This window comes from Gossypium hirsutum, chromosome D03 (assembly GCF_007990345.1).
Source record: "Gossypium hirsutum isolate 1008001.06 chromosome D03, Gossypium_hirsutum_v2.1, whole genome shotgun sequence".
Taxonomy (NCBI): Eukaryota; Viridiplantae; Streptophyta; class Magnoliopsida; order Malvales; family Malvaceae; genus Gossypium; species Gossypium hirsutum.
In genome coordinates, this window is record NC_053439.1 from 6,521,491 (window position 1) to 6,529,181 (window position 7,691).

The 7,691-nt window shown below is 31.4% G+C and overlaps 1 long non-coding RNA gene across 1 annotated transcript; it reads right to left on the minus strand.

The window, feature by feature from the left end:
• Positions 1–6,580: 6,580 nt before the first annotated feature.
• Positions 6,581–7,458, minus strand: LOC121215323 (uncharacterized). Its single transcript, XR_005911118.1, has 2 exons — positions 7,275–7,458; positions 6,581–6,624 (listed from the first exon to the last, which is right to left on the minus strand). It is a non-coding gene; the product is annotated as an uncharacterized lncRNA (long non-coding RNA).
• Positions 7,459–7,691: the final 233 nt, after the last annotated feature.

A 7,691-nucleotide genomic window follows, 5' to 3' on the forward strand; every position in this document is an offset into this window, starting at 1 on the left:
ATGACACATTGACTACACATTTCGGAACATATCAGTCTATGCAAGGCTAGACCGGTTATGAATCAAGGTAAAACCTAGCAGCTAAATCGTGAATCCAAACAGTGAAATTACATTATACCCAGATGATTAAGCAAGTCGATGTATACATAAAGTTCAAGTCACATGATTTGCATATAACTTGATACAATATATATACTATTGGTCTAAGCAATGATAGATTTATAAAATAATGTTGCATCGCAATGGTGAATAATTTATGTGTATGCCATTCGGCATAGGTGAAAAAAATGAGTACACATCTCACATCACGAGTATAGGCATATGTGCATTCGGCAATTTATGGATGATAACATAAAAATTGGCTTTGATATATGAGTGAATAGTTGTAATAATGATTCGATGAAGTGCGAACAAAAGTACTCTAGAAATCAGTAATGCTGTTAAGGATTATACTAATAACTTATATATGCAATAATGTATACATTGTCCTTATGTGTATTAGATAAATATACATCCTTTTAACTAAACAAAATGACTCAATAAATAGTGTTGATTAGTAATCATATTGATGATTGTAATTCCAATAAATTTAACTTAAAGAATAATGATTCTTTAATGATTATAAATGCTGTAGACTTACTAAACTATAAACTACTTGTTGCTTTCGTTCATCGTTTTAAAATTTTTGGAGACGCTTACCGACTCGGGGGATCATCAGCACCGCCCATCACACTCATCCATTCTTTGTATTTGTAAAATATTTGAACTCGATCTTATGGCAGTATAGCTGATAAGTTGATAATTGAATCCACGTGTAAATACAATGCGAAAAGTTACTCCAGCTGAATTATTATATATGTCATGAATTGGACTGCATTTGGAATAGATATAAAGTATGTATTGACTGGTTCGTAATCCGTAACCCTGATTCGGCGACGGAGACGGTAGGGGTTACATGTGTACTGTCATATGGTCATAAATTTGCACACAATTCAATTGTACACAGCCTAAGTAATGGTTGTGTGACTTAAGCTAAATATGCATTAGGTCCACACGACTTCAGTTAGTAACAACTTGGCAACACAACAATGCAACTTCCTTCCCACACGTTCATCTTCACACGGCCTAGGCACATGAATCTGTGACCCTTTTTGCTGAAATTCCCTACTTTTGTTAAGTTATCAATTATCTCTATTTGATCCGGGTTGGTTTAAGAGCTTCGTAAACTGTTGAAACTAATTTATATTATAAATCATTTAGCCAGATAATAGAAATTTATTTTCTTATTGAAGTTAAATCGAAATTGTACGTGATATGCTGTTAATTGTTGAGCAATCCATAACTCAGGTCCACAACCAAACAGGTGAAGGGTTACAATTAACATAGGATTTTGCTCATTTTGTGACAGTGAATGTGTTGCATTTGATGTTTTCAACGAGTAAATGCAGAGAGAATATCAAGAGGAGTAACTGTTGTAAGTGAAAAAAGTATAAGCTCAACAAATTCTTGGTAATTAGTTGAGAGTATCCCTTCGTGAAAATTCATTGTATATAATACATAAAAATGTAAACTAAGAAAGAATGTATAAATATCCTTCTTTATATTCTAGTAAGAATAAATAAGCCCATTGGTTGGCACTGAGTCATTCAACATTGTGCACCTATTAGTTATGTGTGGTTTCAATGCAATCGACTCGAACTCCCTAAGCTTGAATCAAACCAAGCTAAATGGGTAAATGGTAAGTACAAAATAAATGACTAGTACTTTGATTCAGTACAACGAAAACGGACATATGACAATCCTAGTATTTTAATGTAGGTGACTAACTAAGCATTGTTGCAGAGTTTCCAGGAAAAAAACTAGTATAACTCCACAACGTGCCAATGAAGGCCATATGTCTGGTGTCGCGAGATGTGTGTAAAACCTAAAACTTGACAGAAACTCGATAGTGGTTCCATACAAACAACCCATTCATAGGGAAAACCCAAGAAAAAGTAAAGGCCAAGATTGCAAGCATGAATTAATGTATTCCATAACAGATGCAGGTGAAATACAATAAACCTATAACGAAGAATGCTTAAGAATCAGATGAATGAAACATGACCATCCTAGATGAATATTAACATTAATAGTTCATGACACGCAGAAAGCTTTTTCAAGTCTAGGTATGTTCGTTTGTTTGACTTGAAAAAATTGTTTCATGCAATATGTGCCAATAAAGCAATCTGCATAAGGCCTTGGGATAGAAAGTATTTCCATTCTGGTGGCTAAAAAGCATAATATCATTAGGAGCAACAGATGCCTAGACTCTGTAATACACAGGCTGCAGACATCATCCATAACATAGGGTAATCCTGTTTTGGGATCATGATCCCACCAAACTACTATTTGTTAATAGAGTCAGTAAGGGACTAACACAAATAAGGTAAAGAGGTGAGATCCAATGTAGATTGATAAATGACAACTAACCTCTTGAAACAGCAGTTTAGTTTCCACATTGCAATATAATACATGCGATTCAAGATCGGTGGAAAAACTGTTTTTCTGTTCATAAGGCTTAGGTTAACTCCCAAATATTTGCTGGTTTTCCCACATGTGAACTCCAAAATGTGGAAGCCAACACTTTTTTTGGCACCTCTAGATTACTTAGTACAACTCAAATGCAGGTATGTCATCCAAAATCGACAATAATGCTCAATAGTGTTTATCTTTCAAAGCTAAGTATGCTAAAGAAAATTACATCACATAACAAAAGAACATCGGTGCATACGACTAATAGAATCCTTTACTGATGTCTACTGTAATACCATAGGCAAAACATTTTGGCACAACAGAGAGATATGAGATAACAATCACCTTCGAGCCTTTAGTGAGATTGAATTGTGTTGGCAAGCTACATGATAAGGACTGATACAATACGTGCTAATACACTAGTCAATTAATTGTTATGTTCCATACCGAGAAATAAACTTAGTTTATCCTATCATAAGCCTTAGCAATGATTAAATTTATAATAAATGCTAAATATTTCATATAATAACTTCAATTGACCAAGAGATTGTTAGATAATTTATAAATATTAAATTACAGCTTATATATTTAAAATAATTTTATAATTTTTATATACTTTTGGGGAAAATAAATAAAACATTAATTTCTAAAAAATACTTAAGTTAATTACGTCATACATCCCAAATAATGACCCTTATTAAAATTAGCCCCCAAACTTAAAACATTCTAATTACATCCCCAAACTATAATTGTTATACCATAAGGTTATTCCACTACTAAAATCGTAAATTTAACCGTTAAACTAGGCATCGTATTTCTGTGCATAATTTAAAATGAAATTTTAAAGAAAAGAAATGAATATTGTCGAAATAATGTTGTAAAAATTTTGATTTTATGTTTCCAAAGCTCTGCAAAAACGTACCATTCACTTCTCCTTTCGATTACTTTATTACTTTTTACTTTTACTATTGAAAGTTATGTGCCTAGTTTTACTTTCTTTAAAATTTTCATTTTAAATTATACCGCGTAAATTGATGTTCATTTAACAGTTAAATTAATATTTAATAATGATAATGATACATTGAGAATAAAGCTGAAGTAACAATACCGGTGATGGAGAAAACAATCATTTAACTACCTGATTTAACTTATTCAATGAATAGGAAAAAATATAAATCGAAAATCTTCAGATGAGCAAAAGCTGAAAACCACAAAGTTCTTGCTCTTCTTATATGCTAGTTGTAGGCAATCCTATCATTATTGGTGAAGACGATACGCACTTTTCATATGTATTCAATCCATTTATTTTGATTATTTCTTAGGTAAACTACCAAATAGTCACTTTTGTTTACCTCAAATTACATTTTAGTCACTTATGTTTGAATGTTACGTTTTAGTAGCTTACTTATCATGTGTAACCTTTTAGTCGTTAATTACAGTTAATGGTGTAATAGTAAGCTGGCATGAACATTTCAAACAACATTTAGGCTAAATTATATAATTGGTCCCAATTTTTTCGTTTGAGTAATTTAATTTTTTCTTTTATGTTGTTTTAACTTTCCTTTCCTGTGTCAAATAACCATCTCTAACAATGTGGGATTCAAATGAAGGAAAACAGGAACCACAGCTTGCATTAGATCAACTGGTCTCATGAATAATTCCTCTTTCGAGATTTGAAATAGGCAAAATACTCAAAACCTGCAAGCATGAAGAGACGTGAAGACCCAACAAAGAGTAATAACAACAATATCCATAAGATACCTTACAAAACCAAATACAAATTACTAACTCAATGCAAAGTCAGTATCTTTACAATCTAAAGGCAAGTAAACCAAATATAATCAACAAGTATTCAACCATTTACCTTTTCCGGTGGACTCCGCATCTTAATCGCTTCTCATAGTTAAGAAACTTTCCTTCTATACACTCTACAATGGAAATGAAAATGTACCATCATTTTTTTTTCATTTTACTACTAATTAAAGCAAAAAGGATTGAGAGAAACTTGAAAAAGAACAATAACCTCCCAAGATGAACTTAGAGTTATAGTCAGGGAGAGCTACTTTATGAAACATGGTTTTCGAACCATCGGTGGTAGATTCATCACTTTCCATTGACCATTTGGAGAAGATTGAAAAAAACAGAACCCCAATCCGAAGTTGAAGTTGAGTACCACCAGTAGATTGCACCTATGCTCGAACCAACAGCGATTCCAGAGACCCATTTTACGAAAGTACTGGAAAATGAACCCTTTTTATTGTTGGGGTCGATGTTTGAAGCGTCGGTAAGATGCAATGACGAGAATTGGCAGGTTAGGAGTCGTTGTTGGATAAGGGAGAGATGGAGCATAGATGGCGAGGATCGTCTTAGAGGGAAAAAGGAGGAAAACAGAGGGAGAAGCAAAAAGAATGAAAAAGGAAAAAGGAAAGCTAAAAGAAATAAAAGAAAAAAATTAAATGCTAAAACGAAAAAATATAGGGACCAATTGTATAATTTAACCTGAAATTTCGTTTGAAATGATTATTTAACATGCCACGTCATCTTACCGTTACACCATTAACGACAATTAACAATTAGTGACTAAAACATAACATTTCAAACATAAATAACTAAAATATAACCTGAAACAAACAAAAATGACTATTTTAATAGTTACCCTATTTTTATTGGATCTAAATGAAGTATTATCTCTTTAGGAAAAAACACACTTACTCGTTAAAAATAAAATATTTAAATATACAATTACTGATTTAGCTTAATCTTAATTTCCAAATTATTCCAATTTTTAATAAAAAAAGTTAGCATTAATAAACACATTTCAATTTAAAACATGATGTTACTTGAAATTAAAGTAAGGGAGAAATATTTATGAACTTTCTCATCACATTTTATAGTCACTTTTAATTATTATTATTTTAACAATTTTTTTCATGTCATTTATACATAATTTTGGTAATCTTTTACTTGAACCTTGAACCCATAAAAAATACAAAAATATGTATTAATGACATGAAAAGAATTACTGAAATGCTATTAAATAATTTTTTACCTTAATCCCAAGTTCGGAGTTCAAGTTCAGGTTTCAAGGTTAAAAAATACTAAAATTATGTATCAATGAAAAATTACTAAATGTCATTAAATAATTGAAAAAGACCATGAATGATGTTGTGAGAAGGTCCATAAAGTAATTTTCAATGTAATCACAATATCTCACATGGAACAATTCTTATTGTTGGAGTCAAAATAAAATTTTGAGTTAATTGTACTAATATCCTTAAACTATAACCTTTCTAAATTAATTCTTAAATTTCAAATAATTTTAAATAAAATTTTAAATTATTGAGATTATATCAATTAAGTCCCTTCTTTATTAAATTATTAATTTGATTATTAAATGACACGCAAAATCTTACGTGATATAATTTAAAATGAAAATTCTATGAAAATAGATATTTAATTTGTATTGTTCACTCTTTCTTCTTTTTCAATTTACTACTTTTATTGCAACATTTTGTTCTTTTTATTTCACTTAATTTTAATTGCATAAGATGTGAAATGTCATTTAATTAGTTAATATAACATTAATAATTTACGAATGTAATAAAATATTTAAAAATTTGAGAACCAATTTAAAATAAATATCATAATTTGAGATGTCTATTACAATTATCTCTAAAATTCCCTTTACGGACTTGAATTTTAATTAATAAAGCATATTAACTATCAAAACTAAATACTTCCTTTTCAGAAAGAAAAAAGAAACTGAAAACTTAAAATAACCAAAGCAAATATTCCACCCCCGAATTTTACCTCTTGGCCCAAGAAAAGAAGACAAATTTCCCTGTACACCACCGACTTTAATAAATAACAAGAAGTATGCACTTATCTTGGTTTCTTTGTTCAGTAATTGAAGTATTATTGTTTGATCAGAATCAAGACCCAACACTTGAGAAATGCTAGCTTAGCAAGCCTGAAATAGTGACAGGGATGAAGGTCCAATTCCTGCTGATTTGGTTCCTTTCTTGAACTTCCCTCCATCTCTTCCTCTTACCATCCTCCTACTTGTTGCTTTGCTATGCCTATCTCTCCACTTATGCTCTGCCTTTCTCTGACCTGAAAAACATTATCCCTTAACCACAACTGTTACTATAATCATGCTTCAATTATTATCATTCCCCAAAGAGCGAAAGCAGAACTTCAAGTAACGGGAACAAGAACCTCAATGTGCTTTATGTAAACAAAACTTGGAGGTTAAGTCTCAAGATTCACACACGAATGACAGCATTTCAAGTTTGCGTTTGGAATTCTAATCATACTAAGAACAGACATTGCTTCTTAGAAATGGTTTACTTTGTTTTTTGTTTTTCATTGTTTTACCTAACCAGAAAGGGTCCCCATATACTATCAAATAAAAAAAAAAAAGGGCCCCAATAATCTTCACATTGTTTTCCCAAAATCCACTATATAATACATTTCTATTCTATATGTCTATAATATAAAAAGTTAGAAATGGAAATAATAAAAGTTCATCCAAAACAATTGAAGAAAATAGCAAGAAATTCCAGTTTATGCGTCAATTTCAACCATCAGGTAGCTCCCTGCTACCCATTTTTCATTTCTTCAAAAAATATATATTTCTTAATGTCTAACGTTTCTTTCTTCTTGGCGAAGAAAATATTAACTCAAAATAAGCCATGTGTAAGACCCAATTGAATAAAAACGAAGAAGGGGGCTGGATGAAGAACAAAGGAAGAAGTGGATACCTGGGAAGAAAAGGTTGTAGTTTGCTTGAAACCAGGTAGCTTGCCCAACTGGGAGTCAGGGGAAGATGAAGAAGAAGAAGAAGAGGTTTCGGGGAGATCGAAAGCGAAGAGAGTGAAGCCATAAAGAAGAAGCATGAGAAGTAGAAGGACGATTATTTGGATCCATATCAGCCAAGGGATTCTGTAGCTTCAATCGTTACTTCATCCCCAAAATCATACATTTTTGTTGTGGTCGAATAAAATACAAAAAAAAATGAGGAAGAAAAGGAAGAGAGGAGAGAGGTGAAGAAAAGGAAGAATTTGAAGGTAGAAGGGAATCTGGGTGGGTCGAAAATTGAAGTATTCCAATTTGGAAAATAAAATAAATAAAAAATATTTCTGGTGTAAGTATCCTAAAACACATATTTATGTATATTT